This window comes from Cervus elaphus, chromosome 5 (assembly GCF_910594005.1).
Source record: "Cervus elaphus chromosome 5, mCerEla1.1, whole genome shotgun sequence".
Classification (NCBI taxonomy): Eukaryota; Metazoa; Chordata; class Mammalia; order Artiodactyla; family Cervidae; genus Cervus; species Cervus elaphus.
Window position 1 is genome coordinate 118070577 of NC_057819.1, and position 25850 is coordinate 118096426.

The window sequence follows — 25850 nt, forward strand, 5'->3', positions numbered from 1 at the left end:
CAAATAAAACTGAGTAGAAAATACAGAGTTTCCACAAACTTCCTGCCCCCTCCCACACACAGCGTCACCTACCATCAACATCAGGCATCAGGGTGGTAACTCTGTTACAATCCATGAGACCTATATTGATACATCATTATCACCCAAAGTCAGTTTACATTAGAGCTTTTTAAAAAATTATTTATTTATTATTTTTGGTTGCACTGCATCTTTGTTGCTGTGTGCAGACTTTCTCTAGTTACGATGAGCAGTGGCTACTCGTCCTTGCGGTCTGAGGGTTTTTCATTGGTGGCTTCTCTTGTTGTGCAGCACAGGCTCTAGGCACAGGGGCTTAGGAGTCGTGGTGCTCAGGCACGTGGGGTCTTCCTGGACCAAGGATCAAACCCATGCCCCCTGTATTGACAGGTGGATTCTTCTCCATTGTGCCACCAGGGAAGTCTTCCATTAGAATTTACTCTTGGTGTTGTACGTTCTGTGAATTTTGACAAATGTATGATGACCCGAATTTACCATTAAAACATCATACAGAATAATTTCACTGCCCTAAAAATCCTCTTTGCCCCACTTCTTCCCCCTCAACACTTGACAACTATTGACCTTTTTACTATCTCTATAGGTTTGTCTTTTCCAGAATGTCATATAGTGGGGATCACACAGTGTGTATCCTTTGCAGATTGGTTAGCCCTCAATGTATAAGATCAATATCGATTAATAAGTCACCTGCAAATCACTATACTGAGAGCACCTTACAATCCTGGTTGTCACTGAATTCCCCACAGAAAGGAGGCATGTAAGTGTTTGTTGCAAGTATAAACAACCTCCTTCTCTGATTAAAAAAAAATTAAGACACTAATAATAGTACTTAGAACTTGGTATTAGTTAGAAAAAGAAGTGATAATGATATTCACTCTGAACCAAGAAGAGCTTGTAAACAATAAAGTCAAGTACAACCTCCAGCCTGTAGCCAGTGAGATGTGACTCAGATCTCAATATTTTGATAACTTAGGATTCTTTTCTTTTTCAGTTGTATTAAGATATAATTGACAGACTGCACAGTATAAGTTTAAAGTGTACAGCAGGGGTACTTCACTGGTGGGGCCAGTGGTTAAGAATCTGCTTTCCAATGCAGGGGGTATGCCAGGTTTGATTCCTGGTTGGGGAATTAAGATCCCACATGCTGTGGGGCAACTAAACCTGAGTGCTGCAACAAGAGAAGCCAGGCACCGCAGTGAAGGCCCAGGGCAGCCAAAATTTAAAAATTTTTAAATATGTATATATGTATATATGTGTGTGTGTGTGTGTGTATATATATATACATATATATATATATATAGAGAGAGAGAGAGAGGGATGATTACAACAATAAGTTTAGTTACAAAAAAAGTCTTTTTCCCTGTAGTGAGAACTTTTACTCTCTTAGCAGTTTTCAAACATACCAGGCAGTAGTGTTAGCTACAGTCATCACGTTGCACATTACTTCTTACTTCCAGAATTCTGACTATATCTTCCATAGAGTGGGATTTTGCCAGTGATAGCACAGTTTAAGTGAAACTTAATGCTCAACTTGTTTTCAAGTTCTATATTTGGGGCACCCCTCTGAGAACTCCCCAAATCCCCTGACACTCCCCGAGGCAGGGAGATCCAGTACGACTGAGCAAAGTCAAGTATAAGGAGAGGCTGACCTCATGGCTCTGTTATGCCTTGTCCCTATTTCTGGGGCCCAGGATCATCCTCGCTTTTTTGACAATAGAGCTACTCCGCTGAGTCACATGTAACTGAAACCCCCACCTGCAGTTTGTCCTGCTTCTTGTTGGAATCCAGAAAACCTAAACAAGGGGCAATGTTCTCAGCAGGATAATAGAGGGAAGGAGAGGTGGATAAGAAGCGTTCAGGAAATATAAAGACAGAAAGGAAAATATGGGCCTAAGCAATAATTACTGAGACGTAAGTCTAGAGAAATTAAGGCATGGATCGGCCTCCCTTTATATAATTGCAGTGTTTACAAATCTGCCTGTAGATCAACTCACATTTCAAATGCAACAGGGAACTGACATTTAGCGGAGTTTGGATGTTGTTCCTTTTGTATGGTGGAGCATTTGTCTGTAATGTTAATAACTAATTTTCTAATCTAGTTTATAGATATCATAGATAATCCCCTACGGTGGCTATGAGAGAGGATGTAGGTGTTTCATCAAAGCATCTTGCCTAGGAAGTTCCCTGGTGGTCTAGTGGTTAGGATTCGGAGCTTTCACTGCCATGGACCCAGGTTAAATACTGTAAGATGCATGACACAGTCACCAACAAACAAAAACCTTGCTGAGCACGCAGTTAGGCAGAACAAATGCCCTTCTTGTTGTTCAAATACTCTGCAGGTTGGAAATATCCCTTCGAGTGGAATGATTAGGGGAGGCTTTGCTAAAATTTGAACTAGGGTTTGAAAGTTAGGTATGATATTGGTGGATGGAGAAAGAGTAAGGACTTTGCAGGAAAAGGAGAACCCCAGAGGAAAGTAAGAGTTCAGTCAGGCAAGTTCAGTTGGCCATAGAGTAGATGAGAGAAAAAACTGGAGAGGACAGAGGCTCAGATGATGTGCTGGGGGGCAGAGCAGGGACTGGGGAAGGGGATGCACAGGAGTTTAAGGAGAAGGAGTTTAATTTCACTTATGGAGCGGTTAGAAGCAGGTTAGAAGGCAGGGTGGGCTGACATAGAAAGAAACAGACAAGCGAGACCAGTGAGATCACTACATATTCAGAACCACGAAAATGGTCTTTAGGGTAAAGGTGGCAGTTGGAACAGCCAAAGGGTCAATTCTAGAGACTCAGAACTGAAGAAACTGGCTTCCATCTACACCATCCACTCAGTGCTCCCAGTAGAAAGTAATTAAACCCCTGTGAATAGACAATCTTTAGTTACTTTCTTTTTGTATTAATCTATAACATACAAGGGCTTCCCAGGTGGCACGAGTGGTAAAGAACTCACCTGCCAATGCAGGAGACGTAAGAGACATGGGTTCAATCCCTGGCTTGGGAAGATCCCCTGGAGGAGGGCATGGCAACCCACTCCACAATTCTTGCCTGGAAAATCCCATGGACAGAGGAGCCTGGTGGGCTACAGTCCATAGGGTCGCAAAAAGTCAGACACGACTGAAGTGACTTAGCACGTAATACACAACATTGCTTTGAAAAAAATGTGAGCTATGCAAATAAAAGCTTTAAGACAAATTCTTGTCCTTTTAGTACAAGACAGCAGTCCCCAAGCCCTCATACATTTAAAGCCTCCCACTGACTGTCAGGGCTTAAATTAGATGTTGGGGAGACCAGCTAAGGACAAAGCCTAGAGATTGGCTGACTGAGAGGATGAGAGCCTCCGGTCAGTTTCAATCTGAAGCAGTGTTATCCAAGTGAGAATCTCCAGCAGGCAATTAGAAATTCAGATCTCAAACTCTATACAGTGTAACAGTGTTTGACAAACAAGATAAAAATAACTTTATATGTGAAAATGTTCTGTAACGCGGTAAGTGAAACTTCATCTAATTTAAGATTTTATTCTTAGGGCGAAGATAATAGATGTGAATAATCCCGTTAAAACAAAAAAACCAAAACCCTTCAAAACCTTGCACTACCTTATTACAACTGAGTTAGCCTTAACTCAGTTGTAAGTTAGCCTTAACTCAGTTGTCTTAGCAAATTGAAGTAGATCTGCCAAGAATTCACCTTGATCAGTAACAAGAAAAGGTGAAAAGCAAGCAGATCCAAGGAAACTGATCTGCAACAAGGGGAATCATTTTGGAAAATTCAGGGGAGGGTCAGGGTGCCAGCAATAAGATGGGCAAGCCCAGGGAGGTTTTGAGGTCTGGAGTGGACGGACTGGAGGGATGGCCATATGGAAACCCGCCCAGAACCTTCCCGAGATAGGACATCACTCCAAGACGTCAGGGGGGAAAAGGGGGCAGCGGACCTGGGGGCGGAGCACCCACCCCCTTCTCGACCCAGGGGGCAACCAAGCCACCCTACCAAGGGAGGAGACCCCCTCGGATAAGACAAAGGCTCCAACCGCGACAGGAGACCCAGAGTGCGCGTGCGCCAAGGAACGCGCGTGCGCGTTGCGGTCAGCGCCGCGGCCCAAGTCGTGGGAGGAGGGGAGACCCGGGACTGGAAGCGCCGAGAGGAGAGAGCAGGGAGGCGGGGAAGGGCCGAACCTTGGGGCGCTCGCGCGCGCCCACTGGTGGCCGGAGGAGAATACGCACACCGAGGCCTCACGGCCCGCCCCTCCCCCTGGGGAGGCCCGCGCTCCCGCTGCTCGCGCCTGCGCCGCCCGCAGGCCGCTGGAGCGCGCCCTCTCCCCTCGTGCGCGTGCTCGCAGTCTCGGCCACCCACCAGCTCAGGCACCAGCAGCCGCGCCGCCGCCGCCGCCCACCTTCTGCCGCCGCCACCACAGCCACTTTCTCCTCTGCCACCCTCTACTGTCCTCGCCCTCTGTCGACTATCAGGTAAGTGCGAGGCTCCGAAATCTGCCTCTCCGTCCTCCCGGCTGCACCTGCATACCGCCGCCCCTCGCCTCAGAGATGGGTTTCATGAGGTGGGCATTGGTCGGGAGCAACGGCGACGGCCCCTCCTTGAGCCCTCTGCGCTCCGGCGCTGGGATTGGGGTGACTTGGAAAGGGACCCATGCAAGGGATGCATGCGTGTGTGTGTATGTCCTGTGTGTGTGTGTGGGGGGGGGGTTGTCTATACGACCCGCTTCACGCGGGCACGGCGGAGGTTGTGCCCACAGGGTGGGGCGCGGATGGCCGTGATCTGGGGGAGGGGGCTGCTATGCACGCTCGAACACCGTCTTTTGCCGCAATGGGCGTGTGACTCTGTGGGGGGTGGGTGGAGAGGGGTCCAATGACGACCCCCTAAACCTAACCTGTAATCCAATTTCTCTGCCTCGGTTTGCAGACAAGGTATTGATCGGTTTCTAGAAAAGATGACTCCCTGCCTGCCCCTCCCTACCCCTCCCCGGCCCTGATTCCAGCCGGGCTTTCGCTGCCCTTGGTTTAAGGCGGTGGCCCACCCTCTTCTCGTTTTCCTCCTTCAGAAACCCGCAGGGGACATTTGGGGGCTGGGAGTGAAACCAGGGAGATGGGGAGGGGTCTTGGCGCTGTCACTTTAGTTGCCCTTCCCCCTGCGCGCGCCTGGCACCGAGACGCGAGCAGCGCAGTGCCCGAGAGAACGTAGTGCGCGGCTCCCAGTGTGGAGGCTCAACAAGGCAGGGGTGCCCTGAACTTGGGATATGGAAGGACTTCGCAGCTGCAGATCCCGGCTCGAGGGTGCGCACAGCCGCAGCCCCGCACAGACCCGCTCAGGGGCGGCAGGTGCATTTCGGGGCGGGCCCCTTTCTCTGCGCTCTGCGCCGGGCGTCCGGCGTGTGCGCTCCCTGCCGGAGGCGCGGGGCTGGCGCGCAGGGCTCGCCCCTCACTGCGGCAGTGGGTGTGGACCCGGGTGGGCGAGGAGGGGGAGGGTAGGCTGTGCCTCCTCCCACTTCCACCCCTGCTTTTTTCCCCTCCGATCGCGAGGTGCCATCTTTTTGCGGTGTGTCACGTCTTTACAGTGCCATGCCAAGCCGGATGGCTGAGCTTTGGAGGACAGGGCGGGGACTGTCATTAAGGGGAGGGGGAGCAATTAGCGCTGAAATCTTGGCACTTTGCTGCATGGGTACCGGGGGCGTTCACCCGAGATCTTCCTCGGGGGCCTGACTGCTTTGTTTGTAGGGCTTACATGGTCTGTGTTGCCAGCCCTGATTTTTGGCTTTTATTCTATGAAGGTGTTTAACCAGAGCTCCCGCCTCTCCCCCAACCCCCGCTTTTTGCCCCTCATTTCCGAGCCCTTTGTTAGATCTCGGAGCTCGCCGGGGTCGAGGAACTCTAGTCCTCCCGGGGGGCACGCATGGACCGGGCGTGACCCCGCGCAGCCCCCTCCCAGAACCGGGGCGCGCGCCAGAAAGCCTCCGAGAGGCCGAAAGGGTGGGATCCGAGGTCCTTGCGCGCCTTGCCGGTGGCCGCAGAGGCAAGATGCCCCTCCCCATACCTGGAGCGTCCGGGGGCGACGCCCCACCAGGCTGTACACCTAGGAGCACCGGAGACCCCCGGTGGGAGCTCAAAGGCGGGGCCCCTCTTCGCTTCACGCCCTGTTGCTTTGCCAGGAGGGAGATTGTGAGGAGGGGGCAAGAGGTTTCCTCCGGTACTGCGGGCCACACCCATTTTATTAAGAGGACTGGGGCGGGGGGATAGGGGGGAGGTTGTCAAGGAGACCACGGGAGCAGCGGGAATGGACCTCGGGGCGTTGCCCCGCCCCTTCCGAACAGAGACTGTGAACCTGGGATAGATAGGGCCAGGCCCCGGCCCCGGCTCCTGGGGGGTGATGGAGGGAGACCTCCCCCACAAACCCTGAACCCATGGCTCTTCTTATTGGACTCCGGTGGCTGCAGCCACCCAGACAGACATCTCTCGTGTTTTTGTTATTACAGTCGAATTTTATTTTAGAACTGTGCGGAATTTTCTCTTATGAGTCCGAGTTCGCCGCCGCCTTGAAACCGGGAGGTGAAGATGGGGGAGGGGGCAGAGGGGGAGGGGGGAGGGGACAGAGAGGCGAGTACGGGCCCTGGCGAACACATCCGAGCCTCTCTTTCCTTCCATTTGCCGGATCCTGGCCGGCTTTCTGGTTAATTCTGTCTCTGGAAACTGATGCGAGGGCGCAGTTCTGAGAAGGATGAGCATTTTAGGGGCCAAATCGTCTTCTCGAGCCGCGCAGATTTACCTGAATAGGTGGGGAATGACTTGGTTGGGGGTCGAGAGCCTGCCCGCGCCAGGCCGAACCTTCCCGTGTGGCTTCAAGATCGAAGCTGGTTTGGAGAGGTTCAAGGATCAATTCGAGCATCATCCCCGCCAATAGAGGGGGACGAGAGATTCTGATACCAGACAGAGCGAGGGTCTCGGAATGGCCCTGGAAACGGGGAGCCCGCGGCCACCGCTGCTCGGGATGGACCTGGGGCAGAGGTCATCTCCTGTGGTTGGGGGAGAAAGAGCTGGCAGAGGCGAGTGCCTTTAGCCCAGTACTAGAAACAAAGTGCAGTACAAGCGTCCGCGATTTTACTCTATTTTGCGGTGTTTTTGGCGATTTGATGGGGCTCTGGGGTCTGCAAGGCCAGGAGGAGTTGTGAATAGGGGAATCCGGGGGCCAGGAGATGGTCCTTCCTACGCTGATCCAGAAACTCCATCCCTGACTCTGGGCGCGCTTGCCTACCTGGGATCTCCAGGGATGCCCCGTTTGCGCCCACGCTCCGACGCTGAAGCGCTGAGCCAGCCACTGATCAGGGTTTCCCGGCACCGATTCGAGGGCCATCGACTCCTGTCCCGGAATCTCCAGCAGGTGGGGGCTGTTTTAAGTCCGGAAGACCTGCTTGGCGTCAGGCACTCGGGACCGTGGGCAGGTCTCTGGCTGGTATGGCTTGGGATGGTTTAGGGGACCTGGGACGGAGACTGCCGGCCTGCCCCTCCGGGCCACTCGACTTCGGGCTCAGCAGGACAGCTTCGGGTTTTATCTGATCCTTGTCCCTCCAACTGACCTGTCCGACAACAAAAAGAAATTCCTTTCCTACCGTAATTAAAGTATCCTTTTGTGTTTTATGATGCTGCTTATGTTTGCCCGATAAGAATTGCCTTTCCATTCCTCCATCTCCAAACCTTCCCCTGAATAAATAGCACACCTCCTCCCAGCGACCACTCCAGAGTGACTCTTGAAGCTAATCAATTTCTTGACCAACATTTGCTTCTATAACAGGTTATGTGTACTGCAATAACCTGGCTTGATTCTGGGGGTTCAACTTTGGACAGTTTGAGAGAGACACTTGTCAGCTTTGCTGGTTTGGGGAATGAATGGCAGTCATGGCCGTCTGACCTCCTCTGCACATCTCGGAAGGGTGTGGCTTTTGAGTGGTTTCTAGTATCTGGCACAGATCCCCTGACAGGAACAAAAGAAATGGATTATTCCCACAAATCACAAGAAAAAAAAGTACAGTCAGTTTGATTGAAGAAGGGTCAGATTTATTCCAGTTGGGAAAAGAGCCTCTTCTTTTGAACATGCCCTTTGACCCACATGCTCTTTGAGAGCTGTGGCAGCCTGGAGATGCTACAGGATTGGGGTGCCCTTTGTTTAGGCTGAATTTTCCTTCTGCCTTTTTAACCTCAGTTCATGAAGCCCATTTGTGGGAAGTTTAAGAAACTGTGTTTTATTCCACCTTCCCTCAGCATTTATGTATATGATTTGGGTGGCTCCACAGATATGTACATGAACATATGTTGGTTTTTAATTCAATTAGATTGTGCCTTCAATTTAGTTAATTAGTATCTTCCTTAGGCTCACCTTGAAAAAGAATCGCTCAAAAACAAACAAAAACACCCTCAGGAGCTTAATACAGTGCTAGACACACAGCAAGTCTTTGGGCCATGCTCATTTAACAAATAAATGAATAAAATGGGAAATGCAGGTCGAACAAGGTGGTGAAAAGAAAGCAGAATGGGAGGAGGGCCTTATTCGAGGTCATGACATCAAGAAGTCTTGGGGGCCAATACAATACTGCAAAGCAATTATCCTTCAACTAAACATAAGTAAATTAAAAAAAAGAACTTTGTGGGGGACTTCCCCTGTGGTCCAGTGGCTAAGACATGGAGTTCCCAATGCAGGGGTTCGATTCCTGGTCAGGATCTAGGTCCCACATGTCACAACTAAAAAATTCCACACGTGGCAACTAAGACCTGGTGCACCCAAATAAATGGATATTTTTTAAAAAAAGAAATTCGGGAGAGAAATCCAATCCAGTTTGTCCCCTGCTGCCCTGTGTCAAAATGACACCCAGAACGCTGCCTGAGCCCCTCGGTGCACCCCACACCCTCCCCGCACCCCCTCTTCCCGCCTTCCCCCTTCTGCTGCCTGTGCTCCCCAGCCTGGTCCCCACCACTCACTTTACCTTCATTTGCCAGACAAGCCAACAGGGGAGAGACCAGACCACAGGGGAGAGACCACACTCCCGCTGGGGTAAGGAAGACCCTGCCCCACCACCTCGTGTAGGGGGTCAGAGGGTCAGAGAGGGGAAAGCCCCTTTGCCTTTGCTCCTTCTTCCTCCCATTTTTCATCATTCCACTTAGAGGACCCCCAACCCCGCCACAGCCCCAGAAAATCCCCCCAACCAACCATTCCTAACTTGCCAGCCGAGGCGCCTCCGCTAGACTTGGAGCTGGCATGGGAGGGGCATTTCAGCAAGTGAGGGGAAAAGAACACCCCGGCGTCAGTGGGCAGCAGCAAAAGGAGGAATCCGACGTTCATGTGGGACTGTCAGTGGCCTTCCTGTAAAACAGTGGTTCTCAACCCCTGGGACCACTGGGATGTCTAGCGGCACTTTTTTATTTCCACAACTGGGTGGTGGGTGCTACTGGCATCTAGAGGATAGAGGCCAGGGATGCTGCTGAACAAGGCCCAGAGTGCCTCCGAGACCTGGCCGCAAAAGTTCTAGAGCCAGGGTTGAGAAGCCCTGCTACAGAAACACTGTTACCCTGGCACCATCATCTTAATGGCATCTTATGGGGCTTCCCTCATAGCTAGTTGGTAAAGAATCCGCCTGCAATTCAGGAGACCCTGGTTTGTTTCCTGGGTCAGGAAGATCCACTGGAGAAGGGATAGGCTACCCACTCCAGTATTCTTGGGCTTCCCTTGTGGCTCAGCTGGTAAAGAATCCGCCTGCATTGTGGGAGATCTGGGTTTGATCCCTGGGTTGGGAAGATCGCCTAGAGAAGGGAAAGGCTACCCACTCCAGTATTCTGGCCTAAACAGTTCCATGGACTATACAGTCCATGGGGTTGCAAAGAGTCTGACAGGACTGAGTGACTTGCACTTTCACTTTCATGTTCCTTGAGTATTTTCTTGGAGTCCCTGTTCTAAGTGCTCCCTAGGGTATGTGCTCAGTCGTGCCCAGCTCTTTGCCACCCCATGGACTATAGCCCACCAGGCTCCTCTGTCCATGGAATTATCCTGGCAGGAATACTAGAGTCAGTTGCTATTTCCTCATCCAGGGGCTCTTCCCGCCCCAGGGATCAAACCCAGGTCTCTGCACTGGCAGGCGGATTCTTTACCACTTGGGCCACCTGGGAAGCCCAGGTGCTCCCCAGAGATTACCCCATTTAATCCCCACAAGAACCCCTTTATGTAGGCAGGTTCTGTTATCTCAGTATTATATACAGGGAAACTGGAGTGCAGAGAGGTTTAGTAACTCACTGAAGGTCACACAGCCAGTGAGTAGTGGAGCTGAGTGCCTGACAGTAGACTCCTCCCCTATTCAGCTGCACGTGGGCTTAATAGGCGACTGTGGGTTAGAGGAACCCAAGCACAATCTATAACATTGACCCAGTGGAATATTCTAATTCCAAAACCACTGACTCACATGAACTTTTGTAAGAGTCTGTAATTGGAGCACAGCCTAAAGCTCGGAATTTCGGCTTTGACAAATGAAACAAGGGTTTCACTCAACCTCTGTGCCTCTGTTTATAAAACAGGGAAAATACCCTGGGGATCTTAAACCTCTTCCCCCCAAATCCAGGATATCGGGACTTCTCGGTTATACAAAGGAACAGCCAGGCCTTTTTGGCTTAAAGAAGGCTGGAAATCAAGATTAGGGGATAGTGACATAGACTCAGCTATGGCCAAAGTCAAGTTACTGAAGTTTTAGGGACATCTGACCCACATCTTAAGTTCTGCACCTTGGAGAGGTTGAAGCTTTAGCAGTTGCCACTGGGACCCAGCTCTGAGCCTGTGGGTGTGAGAGGCGTGGGGTGGGCATAGGAAGGACTTCAGGCAAGAATCTCAGTCCCCCTCAGCAAAGGCGGGTCTGGGGGCTTCTCCCACTTCCTGGGGCCCAGGCTCTGCAGTAAATATTCTGTCACGCTGTGGTGTAAAGGGGTGACCTGGAATCCTCCATCCATAAGACTCACTGCCACTCTACCCAGCTACGATCCTGCTACTTCCCACAGCCTCCTGTGTGGGTGATTGGACACATACCACACACTCCAACTGTCTTCTGTTCCCTTGCCAAAGGGATTGCTGTCCAAGACTTCTTTTCCTATCTCAGGTGCCACGCTCCTGCCAGGTTCCTTCTCTGCATAGATGGTCCCCACCTGAGTGCGAGGAGACAGTTTGAGGCCAGCTCGGGGTGGTTTTTGAGCTTTGAGGGTTCTTTGATTAGGAAACATTTCATGGTGCAGTGGTAAAGAATCTGTCTGCCAATGCCAGAGACACAGGAGACACGGGTTCGATCGCTGGATCAGGAAGATTCCCTGGAGTAGGGGATGGCAACCCACTCCGGCATTCTTGCCTGGGACATTCCATGAACAGAGGAGCCTGGCTGGCTATAGTCCATGGGGTCGCAAAAGAGTCAGACACAACTGAGTGAGCATAAGCACAGTTTAGGGGTAGGAATCAGCTTCCACAAAATGCCAGCTTGAATGACCTCCAGGTGGATTATCTCAGATTGTTTTCGCTTGGTTGAGATTTCAATGGGCTCTGCACCTGCCCTGATCAGGAAGACTCAGACTTAATCCCCAAGAAATGCATTCTTGTGCCTCAGCTATTCAAGGAAGGTTTGTGAGTGCCTGGAGGGCAGATGCTGGTTTTCCCTGGGCAGGTTCCCCAGCTCAGGACAGTGGCTTGCATGTAGAAGCTGCAGGTTTGCCCTAATGGTTGAGGATGGGGGCTCGAATCAGAACTCCTGGGTGCAAATCCCCCTTCCCTGCTCACTGCAAGCCCTAAGCTGGGTTGTTTAGCCTCTTAGAGAGGTTTTTTCTTGTTTGTAACTTGGGGTACAATAGTACCTATCTCGCCTGTTGCTGTGGGTTTTAAGTGGAGTGATGTAGTGCTTAGCCCAGGGCTCGGCACATAATAATTGCTCATTAAATGGCTTCATGACCAGCAGCAGCCTTTGAGTAGACTCTTGTGATTGGATGAAGGTGCAAAGGCTCCTACTGACCCTGATGATGGAGAATCAGTTGAAACAGATATATTGTTACACTGAGTGGGGATCAAGATAGGAGAAGTAGGCTGTCCCATCTGGAACCAGGCAAGTGGTGTCGTTTGAATGGAAGTGAAGCCCCCCTGGAAAATCGCACACACCCATGTGTCAAGGCACACACAGAACTCTTGCCATAGGCAAGCAGAATGACTTATGATCTGTTGTCCCTGCTTCTGCCCTCTTCCTTCCTGAAATCCACTGCACACCAGGAATAGGCTGTGTACCGTCCACACTGGCCTGAGCTGAACCGCCCTCTCTCCCACCAACCTGGGACTACTGGTGAGCCAGCTTAGCAGGTCGCCGGCTTCCCTGATAGCTCAGTTGGTAGAGAATCCACTTTACCAATGGAGACCCAGTTCAGTTCCTGGGCCAGGAAGATCTGCTGGAGAAAGGATAGGTTACCCACTCCAGTTACCCACTCTTGGGCTTCCCTTGTGGCTCAGCTGGTAAAGAATCTGCCTGCAACACCAGAGACCTGGGTTTGATCCCTGGGTTGGGAAGATCCCCCTGGAGAAGGGAAAGGCTACCCACTCCAGTATTCTGGCCTGGAGAATGCCATGGACTATATAGTCCATGGGGTCTCAAAGAGTCAGACATGACTGAGCGACTTTCACTTCACTCCAATATCTTACTGTTCACTCATTGCATAAAAAGTGAGCACAGATGAGACTGAAAGCAACAGAACTAATGGAAGGCAATGTAGGAGGGAGATTATAAATGAAATAATGAAGCAGCCCTGAACTTGGTAAACTCAGAAGCAGGCTGATTCATGGCGGCAGCTGAGAGTTAAGTAGAAAAAATGTTAAATAAAGCAAACTTGACATATTTTGAATCCAGGGAACCCCAAGCATCCAATAACCAGAGTTCTATCTGAATTAATAAATCTGATTTAAGAAGGCTTCTTGGGAATTCCCTAGCTGTCCAGTGGTTAGGACTCCATGCTTTCACTGCTGAGGGACCCTGTTCAATCCCTGATCAGGGAACTAAGATCGCACAAGCTTTCTTTTCAGTGTGGCCAAATAAATAAATAGAAGAAGCCTTCTTATCATAGCTCAGACAGTAAAGAATCTGCCTGCAGTGGAGGAGACCCGGGTTCAATAGCTGGGTCGGGAAGATCCCCTGAAGGGAATGGCTACCCACTCCAGTATTCTTGCCTGGAGAACTCCATGAACAGAGGAGCCCACTCCATGGGGTTCCAAGACTCAGACTCCCCGAGCAACTAACACCTTATCCATGAAAGTCATAATACATTTTTTTCAAAAGTCATTAAATCAGAAAATCATAAAAAAAATGATACATATATTTTTCAGACATTTAACTTAACCAGATAGTTGTCATTCCCCCCTCCGCATCTTTTGCTGTAGGGTCCAGGCCTCTTGGTGTTTGGGTCAGCTAGCTGGAGTTCCTTGTCTTTTTGGCCTAAGCAGCACCTGTAATGCATGGCCTAGGATTTCCAGCCATAGGAACAAGGGATCACACTGTGTGTAATCTGAATGTGGAGTCTGTCTAGAGTCTTACTATATTTTTCCACAATCTTTGACATCCTGTTTGACAGCTTAAAAATTACTCATCTTTATGAAATCTCTCCAAAGTATTCAACTTGATTATCTTAAAGCCAGTGAATGATTTTCAGAATTCATCTTTCATTTAACACTTGAATGTAATCAGCTTGCACCATATTTAAGTGGTGTGACTATTGTAACAAATATGATGGACCTGGTAGGTTGACTGTGGTAGGATGAGGCCCTGGCTGTGGACATCAGGCCCTGGAGACTCAGCCTTGAATATTTACCTCCTTCATTTCTACTTCTTACATGGTGTCTGGCAGGAGAGGGCCTGCTGTGGAGACTATTGTGTCTTCCCTGCATCTCCTGCCTGACTTCCAGGACTAGCGTGGCACTTGGAATTCATTCCCATAGGATCCCTACTTAAGGGGATGTTGCAAAATTCTCCCCATAAAACTCAACATAAATTTAAATTTTCTTTACCATGTTAATTCTCCTTAGTGAGGGAGTTTTAGATCAAGGTCCAGCAGTTTTAAAAAGCATTTTTAAATCAGCACATTTGAATTAAATCTGAAGACATTGATAATGATGTTTCATTCATGGGTCTCCCTTTGGTCCTGTCTGCTCCGCTGCTAAATCAAGCATCAAAGAGAAGAAGGACATGAATTATCTCTGGTCCCAGCTGGAGGTTTTCTTTCCAGCCTATGGCCTAGTTTTCTGGTTTCCCTGGAAGGGTGGGTGATACTGTCTTGAGGCCTAAGCCTGCTACAAAAAGCCTCAGGAGGCACTTTCATCCTTGTGTCCTCCTCCTCAGGACACAAAAGATATCAGAAGACCCCTGAGTCTACAGCTGCCTGTGATGTGATCCACAGCCAATATAATAATGCCAAGAAGGGAGTGGCAGAAAGGACCAATTCATGGAATCATGGAACTGTGCCCCTCCCCCAGGATAAATGACAGCCCTTCCCCCTGAATTAGAACCAGAATTCTAAATTTTGTGTCAACAGAGTTGTCTTGGATCAAATCCAGTTCTGTCATTGATTTACAGAGCATTTCAGAGATGCTTATTTCCAATTGTTCTTGATTGGACAGTGATACCAAATTACTGTCTTACCTCATTCCCTCTCTCATGATCTCAAAAGGTTTATTGGATAATTAATAATCTAAAGGCTTGAGGACTTCCATGGTGGTCCAGTGGTTAAGACTCTGTGCTTCTGATGCAGAGGGCATAGGCTTGATTCCTGATTGGGAAAGTTTTCTCATGCCTTGCAGTGTGGCTGAAAAAACAAAACAAAACTATAAAACTCTTTGAAGAAAACAGAGGATAAAAGCTTCACAATATAGCATTCATCAATGACTTCTTAAATATGATACCAAAAGCACAATAAACGAAAGAAAACATTGACAAATTAGAATTCGTGAAAATTAAAGGAACCAAATAAATAATATAGGCTTAAGCACCCAAGGAAAGGTTACAGTTTACAGAATCTCTTTGGTTTTATATTTAAATATGAATATTCACTACCTTATTTATGTCTGAGTGTTTTATATTGGGTTTGCTGAAAACTGGTACAACTTTCAGTGCTGGTATTGGTAATGTGTCAGAATTTAAATCAACATAAGAGTCGAACACAACTAAAGCGAGTTAACACACATACATGCACGCACACATTGATAAGTCAAGCAAAAGTTGTCTATAAAACTGAAATAATTGTATATAACCTGCTACCCTGGGGCATGATAATCTTCATGGTTTGCTTCATATGAAACCTGTCCCTTTCAAAGCTGCCACTTGCCAAGAATCACCAGGAATAGCTGTTTGGAAGAGTCGCCTGCCCTTCTGCTGTTCATTTTCTGCCTTGTCTATTTGCTAAAAACAGGAATTCTATGCTGGCCCCAGCCCACGGCACAGCAGTTCAGCTTCTGCCTCTGCTATCTCCATGAGACCGGCTTAGAAACAAAGGATTTCTCAAAACATCCCCAAATCCCCTTAAATAATGGACTGATCATTCACAGACTCACCTGAATCTTCTCTAAACCTATTTAATCTTTTCCCCAGGGTTAATCTTGTGGGGACGATGGGCCCCCTGTGGGTCCCTCCCCTGGGCTCATTTCTTCCTGCTCTGGGTCCGAAGGTCCTCCCTTCTTAGCAGCCAGGAGTGGTGGCCGTCCTCTGTTCCCTGCAGAGTATTAATGCAGATGGAATACATTGAAATAAATCCCTTTCAATGTCACTAAAGTGCTATAAATAATTATGAACCAATGGCTTGATGTCTCATGAGAAATGCAGAGGAAAATTTTTTTTAACTGGCAGGATTCATGTTATAATCTGACAATCTGGGCCAAGCAAAAATCTTTGTAAAACATCTCCTTATCTACCAGCGAGACTGAATTCCAAAAGTTAAGCATCCTTTATTTTGGTGGTGGTGGTGGTGGGGGGGGTGGTCTGTTGTCACCCACTGCTTGGGCTTACCCAGCCCTGAGTGTAATTGCAACCTTCCTGTTTATCTACCAGTTGTGGCCATAATTAAGATACCCTGGTTCCACGCTCCCAATGCAAGGGGCCCAAGTTCGATCCCTGCTCAGGAAACTGGATCCCACGTACTGCAACTAAGACCCAGTGCAGCCAAATAAGCCAATAAGCAGAACAAATAAACTTTTTTTTTTTTTTTTTTTAAAAAAGATTCCCTGGAGGGTCAAGTCCCTGGAAGGACTTCCCTTGGAGGCGCAGCGGATAGGAATCTACCTCCCAATGCAGGAGACACGGTTTTGATCCCTGGTCTGGAAAGATCGACCCCACATGCCTCAAAGCAACTAGGCCCATATGCTAAAACTACTCAAGCCTGTGCACCCTACAGCCCGTGCTCCGCAGCAGGAGACTAGCTCCTGCTAGCCACAACTAGAGAAGGCTCTGGTTCAGCAACGAAGACCCAGCACAGCCAAAATAAATAAATAAAAAGGGTTCCTGGAATTCCCTTGCAGTCCAATGATTAGGATTTGGCATACTTTCACTGCCAAGGGTCTGGGTTCAATCCCTGGTCAGGGAACTAAGAGTCAGGGAATTAATATCCCACAAACCAAGAGTTTTGGCAAAAAGGAAAAAATTTCCTGAACCTTCGTTTTTCCATTTGTAAAATGGGGATTATTCAGTCTTCCTTCTGAGAATAGACAATAATGTGGACTTTCTTCTCACTGGGTAATCACAGAAGTAAAATACAAGCATCTTGGAGAACTCCTTTGAGCTTTTCAGAAAACAAGTGCTGCAGGGATAAGGGTTAGGGCGCCTCCTGAGAGCCACAGTCCAGCACCTGATCTGAAGTCTCTCTCGGGCTGAGCCTGGCAGGGTAAAGCGGCTGCCGCTCGCTCTCTCCTTTAGCACCAACCAGGTACAGACTGCTTCCCAGGGGTGAGCACCCAGTCATCTGGGTCTGAGCCTGAATGCATGGACAGCCAGCCACAGTCCAGCCTGTACTGGTCTCATCTATCCCTTCTTTGCAGGGGAAGCTGAAAGCCAGGTGCAGGACAGTGGGTGGGGTGGCTTTAGTATGACCTCAAGTGATATCCCACCCTGCCAGTGCCCCCTTCTTGGAGAGGGGCTGGGACCTCCTGGGCTCATGCTGTGACCCTCAGAGGGAATTAATTCCCTGGGAGCCTTTCTGTTTCCTCCCAGGTTTTCAGTTTCCTCCTAGTCAAACAGGGACTTGGTGCCGAATCTCATATTCTAATTATGCCCTGGGGCAGCCTCTTCCCGCCAGTGTGTTTAGCACGTGCCAGGAATCGATTAAGGCAAGAGTGATTAAATTAAAGGCTGGAGTTGACTTTGATGGTATAATATTCTAATGGCTATTTGGTGGCAAGAGGCATGGTGCAGGCTCATTAATTGAACACTTGCACTTGGAATTTGAATTGAGCTGGAGCTGGGCTGCAGTCTATTTGCTTTTGCCCTGGGAATGGAGGATTTTTTTTTTTCCATGCAAATAGACTGGGAAGTGTTGATATTTCCAGGCTGGTGTGTTGCCCCCACCCTGACAACAGCCTGGCTTCTCTAATGAGTGGCTGTCCTTGACCATACTTAGTGCCCCTACAGCATCTGCTTTTGTTTGCTGTCCCCAAAGTTGTCCTCCCTGTGCCATAGTCCCATCCACTTTGCTCCTTGGAACCTGCCATCCTCCAGTCCCTGTGTGGCAAAACATGGAGTCTTACACTCTTCTTCCCACCATATCCTGGAACAGACTTAACTATCAGTTTCTTCCTCTACATCACTTGGATCTGCTCCTCCTTTTCCAATCCATCTATTCCAGTGCTAAAAGAAACATCCGCCTTATCATTTCACCCCTGGATCATTGTGAAAATGATAATGAATTGCTATCGAGTTCAGTTCTGAAATTGACGCCCAATCCCTTTGGCAGGCCATTGCCAAACTCCTCTTCCCAGAGCAGCCCTGTCATCTGCCCTGCCCCCATCCAAGCATGAGTCCACGATTGCCTCTTCTGTCCCTTGCTGAGCCAGGCCCCACCTCTCGCTGCCTGCCCGCCTCCACATGCCACAACTTGGCCTCCCTGTCTAGTCCTACTGGTCCAGCCCCACCTCGGGCCAGCCTGCCTCTCGGCTCCTTTGTACACATCTTGCCCTTTCTGCTCCTAGCTCACCCGTGGTACCTTTGTTGAGAATGTCCCCTCTCCCTTCTGCTCCCCCTCTTTAAGTCACCCTGACCTTCCCTGATCACTGTCTTCCCTGAAAACTGCCTCTGGCTACTGCGCTCCACAAGATCCCGACATCAACACATTTCATTTCTCAGCAGTCCTCAGCACCACAGTGGTTAACTTAATTATTTTCCTTCTTGTCTGTACTGCTCTCATCTTTCCACAGGTGATATGTCCTCTGAGGGCGAGTCTTGTGTCTTGTGTGACTTTCCTGCTCCCCTGGGTGTCTTGCCCAGTCACAGAGCTGGGCACATGCAAAGCTCAAAATAATTACCCTTGGTTCATGCAGCTGGATACTAATAAATCAAACAGGCTGATGTCAGATGAGTTTTACCTGTTTAAAGTACCTTCTCCACCTCCTAGTACATGGTTCTGTTGTTCTACAGACTTGAAAATAAAAGTCATACTTCCTTTGACATATTCTAAAATTTCTACTTTGCCTTACTTCGTTCAGGACAACTTAACTGTTAGTCCATTATTTTGCTATACAAAGATGCTGATAATAATGGTAGCAGCAGGTATCTTTATTAAAAATATTGCTGCATTTAACCTTCACTCCTCTATGAGGCAGGGCTTACCACCCTCATTTTGCAGAGGAGCAGACCAAGGTTCAGAGAGTTCACAGCTGGGGAGACAGCCAGGTGGTGCCCCAGTCCAGGACCTTGTCTTGCTGTCTCCAGGTAGGTCCTCAGAGCCCCCGACCCTCTGCCTCTGATTCCATCCTTCATGCCAACAGACATGTCTTTAGTGCTAATGACCAAAGAAGTCATGCCTTCCAGCCTCTGTGATCCAGTCATATGTAACATGAGCCCAGAGAAAATATTTAAGACTAAAAGCTAGCCTCTAAACTGGGCTGTTGCTTCATGACTCCAGTGACGGCAGAACCAAATTTAGTGTCGTGGGCAGGTCCACACTTATCAAATAGTGAAGCTCATTTTTCTTTCAGCTTGAAAAATGTTCACACTCACCATTTCCATTGAGGGGTAGGTGGGACCAAAAGACTGGAAAATGTGGTCCCAGAGGAACCCTGGGGTATAGACTCGGGAGGGAAAATGACATTCAGGTTCCCAGGCAGTGATCCCAGGGACGAATTTAATTGAATGTGGGTGGTTTCCCTGGGCAGACGAAGTAAGTCCCTGCTGTTAGGGAAAAGGGTCTCAGTGGTGGAGGGGAGGCAGACCTATATCCCAAGCCACCCAGGGGTACTGCCCAATCCCCCTTAGTCAGCAATCCACTTTATTTCCCCCCAGGTCTCCACTGTGGCTCAGACAGTAAAAAATCCACCTGCAGTGAGGGAGACCTGGGTTTGATCCCGGGGTTGGGAAGATCCCCTGGAGAAGGGAATGGCTACCCACTCCATTATTCTTGGCTGGAGAATTCCATAGACAGAGGAGTCTGGCAGGCTACAGTCTATGGGGTCACAAAGAGTCGGAAACAACGGAGTGACTGAGCACACACACAGGTCTCCGGTGTGGCTCACATTCTAGAACCAGGAAAAGGGAGGGGGACCAGAGAAGGGAGGGACACACACCAGTGAGGTTGGGGTCACATGTACCAACCACATTATTTAGCATCTGCAACCAGGCACTTTGATGATGTTGAAATACATTCCCCATAGCCACCCTGCCATCTACCTATGACAAGAATCAGTTCTCAGCTCTGTTCTTGACTCCCACATTCTCCCCCAAATTAAAAAAACAAAAAAAACAAAAAAACACTAGCTATAAAGCCAAGATAGAAAAAAAAAAAAAAAGCCAAGATACCATATGTGAGATCCCGCCCTAGTTTCTGTTCTGTTGTTTTTTTTTTCCCCAGAGAAGGGACAGGGATCATTTCAGTCTATAAATTGTTTCAAGGGTGAGTAGTAAATGTTTCTTCAAGAACGTTCTTAAGGGGACTTCCCTGGTGATCCAGTGGCTAAAACTCTGCACTCCAATGCAGGAGACCCGGGTTCAATTCAGGGTCGGGAAACTAGATCCCACATGCCACAACTAAGAGTTTGCATGTTACAGTTAAAGATCTTGAATGCGGCAGTGAAGATGGAAGATCATGTGTGCTGCAACTGTGACCTGGTGCAGCCAAATAAGCAACATAAAAAATATTTTTTGAAAAAAAAAGCAGAGAAAGAAAATTCTTAAAAGGACCCCAAACTGAAAGATGGAGTACGTGGCGGTACTCAGCACTGGACTCAGACCTGGTTAGTTCCATGGTTCCGGGCAGAAGCTGAGGGATGTGGCCCCTTTTCACATGGCCCTGGATGCAAAGCTAGGAGCACAGGAATGCTTGGACAGGCCAGCGCATGCTGGTCATATCTCTATCCTCAGGTGCAGGGACCTCATCCTCAAAGGCTGTGGCCACATAATGGGCACAAGACCCTACATCACTGGGTCTCCACTGCTGAGACCCCTGGAACAGCCACCTTCGAGCGGAACAAACCCCGACCCCAAAGGGCCCAGTGTTTGCAAAGAACATTGGGTTGACCTGGCTTTCTGGATATACTAATATTGTTCTGATTTGGATGACTTCAGGAATGGTCAACCTCAGTTAAAAATCTGACTCATTTTCAGGCAGAGAAAGACAAATATAGTATATCAGTTATATGTGGAATCTAAAAAAATAACACAAATTAACTAATTTATAAAACAGACACAGACTCACAGACATAGAAAACAAACTTGTGTTTACCAAAGGGGAAAAGAGAGGAGAGGGGTTAAATTAGGAGTATGGAATTAATAGACACACAGCACTGTAATCAGGTGGGGTGCAGGAAAGTTCAGTGGCACCTGAAATCACATGGCTAGTTTGGGCTGACAAGGGATTTGAACCCAGGACTTCTGTTTCTCAACCCTGGGGTGCTGCTCTTAAGATCAAGCCTCACCCTGACTTCTTCATTCAATGACTGAGTCTGAGGGGTCCTGCCAGTTCGTTCAACTGCCAGTCCCTGGGCAGGGGGAAAGAAGAGACACTGCTTTTCCCCCAGCGGGGACAAAGAAAAAGTTCTTTAATAGCAGTATAGTTGATTTACAATGTTGTGTTAATTTCTGCTGTAGGGCAAACTGGTTTAGTTATACGTATACATTCTTTTCCATATTCTTTCTACTATGATTTATCACAGGATATTGGATGTATTGGGGCTTCCCAGGTGGCACTAGTAGTAAAGAACCCGCCTACCATTTCAAGAGACATAAGAAACTCATGTTTGATCCCTGGATCTGGAAGATCCCCTGGAGGAGAGCATGGCAACCCACTCCAGTATGCTTGCCTGGAGAATCCCACGGATAGAGGAGCCTGGTGGGCTGCTGTCCATAGCGTCGCACAGAGTCAGACACGACTGAAACAACTTAGCATGCACACATGCGTTGGATACATTAATAGTTCCCTGTGCTATAGAGTAGAACCTTGTATGTATGCATTATATATATATTTATATATATGCATTAATTATATATATGTATATATCCATTACATGTCTATTCTATGTACATAATAGTTTGCATCTGCTAATCCCAAACTCTCAATCCATCCCTCCCTCACCCCCAGAAAAAGTTTTTGATCTTTTTTTAGTAGGGTAGAGACCTGGAATTTCAGTTTGAGGGCTTGTGCCTTGCCATGACTAGATGAACAGATTGCTTTTTTCCTCTTATAAGAAAATCCTGTTCATCATAAGAAGTGTCTGGGGGATGGGCATAATTTATCCCCCAGTGTGCTCCTACACCAGTTAATGGGGAGCAGGAGGTAGCTGCAGGTGAAGAGCGACATCACCAAGTCTGTGCGGCCTGAGGCCGAGCCCATGATGGAGGGGTTGGGGCCAGGGGGTCTGCCTCACAGGCACTCATGTTTCTGGGATCCAAAAAACATGGAAAGAGGAAACAGCTCCATCACATTCAGACAGCCCTGGCTAAGTAACACATCTTATAATACAAGTTATTTCCCCCCAAACTAAAGTCTAAAAATAGTCACTTGAATTTAAAGATAATTAGTAAATTAATTGGGTTTCTTTCTATACCACTAGTTTCGAAGCAAACATTAAAATTTTCTGCTTTCGCATTTCTGGGGTCCATTATTTTGTGTTTAATTTCCACAGCTTTGTCTGATTCCATCTTGAGGGGCTTCCCTGGGGACCAGGCTCCCTAATGTGTCCATCTCTTGGGCGATGTTTTATTCATCCTTTATCTTCAGTGCCTGGCACAGAACATGGCACAGAGGAAATGCTCAGTCACTGTTTAGTGAATGAATAAATAGATGAGTAAGTGAATTCAACACTGATTAAAACTTAAGATTTCTCTTAAAAAGACTCGAGACCTGGGAATTCCTTGGCTGTCCAGTGATTAGGAGTTGGTGCTTTCACTGCTGAGGCCCGCATTCAATGCCTGGTCGAGGAGCTAAGGTTCCACAAGCCAAGCAGTGTAGCCAAAGAGAAAAGACTTGAGAACAGAAAGAACAGAACATATAACAGAAATATAACTTGTGTATTTGTTCGTCCTTCTACCTTTCTGGAGGATGGAGGGGTACACACCTGCATTTGGTGTTTTGAGTACTAAAAGTGGAACTACATGTACTATGCCATAATCTTTTTAAAAGTGAAGTCTTTAGATTAATCTAAGCCTTCGGATCCTCTGCCATTTCCTTCTTCGGGGATCTTCTCCACCCAGGGATCAAACTCAAGTCTCTTACATCTCCGGCATTGGCAGGCAAGTTCTTTACCACTAGCGCCACCTGGGAAGTTTAAGCCATTGGATCCTCTTGGAAACCAGAATGCCACCATAAACCATGAGCCCTGCTTCAGAGACAAAGACCATTAATGACCAGCCACGACCCCACAAGCATAGCAGGAAGGGCAGTGAGCCGTTCAAGACAAACCACTTAAATCCCTTTTCATGAGCATTTCATGAGCAGAGGCTCCAGCCCAGGTAGGGCTGTCAGCATTAACAAATTAAGACAGAGGATGCTTAGTTAAATTTGGATTTCAGATAAACAACCACTTTTTAAAAATATAAGTGTGCTAGGCTACATAATGCTCCTCCTCCAGGAGATATCAGATCCTAATCTGCAGAACCTGTGACTATGACCTTGTTTGGGAAAAGGATCTTTGCAGATGTGATTAAATTAAGGATCTTTGAGATTGTCCTGTATCATCTGGGTCCTAAATGCAATCGCATGTGTTTTATAAGAGCCAGGCAGAGAAAGATTAAAAATGTGGAAGAGAAGATGATGTAATGATGGAGGCAGAGATGAGGGTGTTATGGATGCCTGCAGCCACCAGCAACTACAAGAAACAAGCAAGGGATTTTCTCCTAGAGGGAACATGGCCCTGCCAACCCCTTGCTTTCAGTCCACTGATAGTGAGTTTGGACTTCTGGCATCCAAACCTACGAGTGAATAAATACCTGTTGTTTTAAGCCACTAGGTTTGTGGTCATTGGTTACAGCAGCTACAGGAAACCAATACAATTAAGTATGTCCCATGCAAGATTTGGGACATACTAAAAAAAAAAAATTGTTGTTTATCTGAAATTCAAATTTAACTAGACATCCTGTATTTTACGCGGCAATCCTCACTCCCAGGACCAAAGAAAGGGGCTTTTGAATTTGCAAGAACGCTGGTTGAGGCTGTCAGGAAGTGGACCTCCTTATGCTTGGAGTCTTTGTAAGCACAGTTCAACTGGACCGATTTGAACTTTTACTAACTACCCTCTGGACAAAAGAGGGGGGAGCAATTAGACAGGTGTTAATGATTTATTTTTTCAACAGCCATTTGAGCACTTCCTATAAAACAGAAGCTCTGTGTTTAAGGGTGGAGGAGTTAGCCATTAATCCGATGCATCTAGGCTAAGTTAGAAACCATTCCAGCTACATCACATGACACACGGCCATTAGCAGAGCTCAAGTGATGCTGCAGTGTGCTGCTGACACTTGAGCCACCCCTGGGAATCTTGCACCCTTTCACTGTTGGATGGGTGAGGGGCGGCGCCAAGCAGAACAGCTGGGTAAATCCCAGTTGCTGAAAGAGAGGACTTCACAGACAGACCTGAAATGGAGGGAAGCGGGTGGATGTTGCAGGAACAAGCTGGCTCTGGGTTCCCAGAAAGAGCTCTCAATGGAAGTAGATGCAAAATGTCTCCATCGGGTCCTGTGCCCTCACACCCTAACATGAGTTAAAGACACACTGGCCCGTTCTCCCATGCAGAGAGGGCCACCCCAACCAGGCTTGGACATCAGTGTTCAGACTCAGGCCCAGGCTCACAGCTGGGCTTCTCCAGCTTACTGTCAGGCTCTTTGAAACCTGGACAGTCCCTGGATCCCCAGGCTTTTAATGATGCTCCGAGAATCCACAGTGTTAGAGCTTCAAGGAGCCTTGGGTCATCCGGAAGAGGCATGAGATCCTAGGATTCCTCAGAATTGCCCCAGATGCTTTACCAAAATACCCATGCCTAGGAAAAGAGAAAATATATGGTTTACAGGAGAAAAAAAAAAAAAAAGTGGGTGGAATGTAGAGTATGTTAGTCTCTCAGTCATATCTGACTCTTTTGTGACCCCATGGACTATAGCCCACCAGGATCCTCTGTCCTTGGGATTCTCCAGGCAAGAATACTAAAATGGGTTGCTATTCCCTTCTCCAGGGGATCTTCCCAAACCCAGGGATCGAACCCAGTTCTGCATTACAGGCAGAACCTTTACCGTCTGAGCCATAAACATGAAAAAGATGTTTGACCTGGCCCATAATTAAAGGACTGCTGATAAAACCGTAGTGAGATGCCACTGTTACATGGATGAGATGGCCATGATCAGAGGGGTTGGAAAATCATCCCTTCTGGAGAGAAGTGTGACCGTTGATCAGATGCCCTTTGGCAGAGCATCACTCCTTATGAGAATCTAGTTGTTCCTATACAAGCAAAGACTTAAATGTGGGGGTTCATTGGGGAATTATCTGTTATGCAAAAGTCTGAAAATAGTCCGGATGCAACTGGCTAAATAAACCGTGGTCCCTGGAGAAATGCACTGGGTGTGCATTTCTGGCTACTCCCTCAGACACCTTGTTAAGCAGGGAGCAAGGCGGGCATTGTGTGTTACTGTTTGTGTATAAGGTGGGAGGGTGAATGAGTCACCTTTATGGAACCTGACTCTGGGAGGAAAGATGAAAATCAGGCTTTGATGGAAGCCTCTAGGGGGAGAAACTGTGGGTGGGGGCAGGAGACATCATTTTCACTCTATTGTCTTTTATCTTGTGTACACATTACCTTTTTTTTAAAAGATATTGATGGGGACTTCTCTGGCGGTCCAGTGGTTAAGACTCTTGAGCTTCCAACTCAGGGGACGCAGATTCAATTCCTGAATGGGCAACTAAGTTCCCACTTGGAGCTGCGGTGCAGCCAAAAAAAAAAAGATAAATTTATATATATGCTCATGCCCCAGCTCACTTCAAAAGGGTAAGCTCATCCATAAGAAGGTTCTTTCAGAGCCTCCCCAGGTGATGCATGACACCCCCTGGTGGAGAAGCTCTGATCTGGCCTCACCCTCATTTCCCAGAAGGGCAGAAACTCTGTTAGCTG

The 25850-nt window shown here is 48.1% G+C and overlaps 1 protein-coding gene across 15 annotated transcripts in view; it reads left to right on the forward strand.

Moving 5' to 3' along the window:
• Positions 1-4275: 4275 nt before the first annotated feature.
• MAPT (microtubule associated protein tau) overlaps positions 4276-25850 on the forward strand; it is a 119292-nt gene continuing 97717 nt past the window's right edge. For 4 of the 15 annotated variants that reach the window (XM_043904931.1, XM_043904934.1, XM_043904933.1 and 1 more), the window contains exon 1: positions 4338-4489. The gene's annotated coding sequence lies outside the window, so the exon portion shown is untranslated. Of the gene's footprint in view, positions 4490-25850 lie in introns of all 15 variants that reach the window. The other 11 variants (XM_043904923.1, XM_043904922.1, XM_043904928.1 and 8 more) reach the window with 9 other exon arrangements.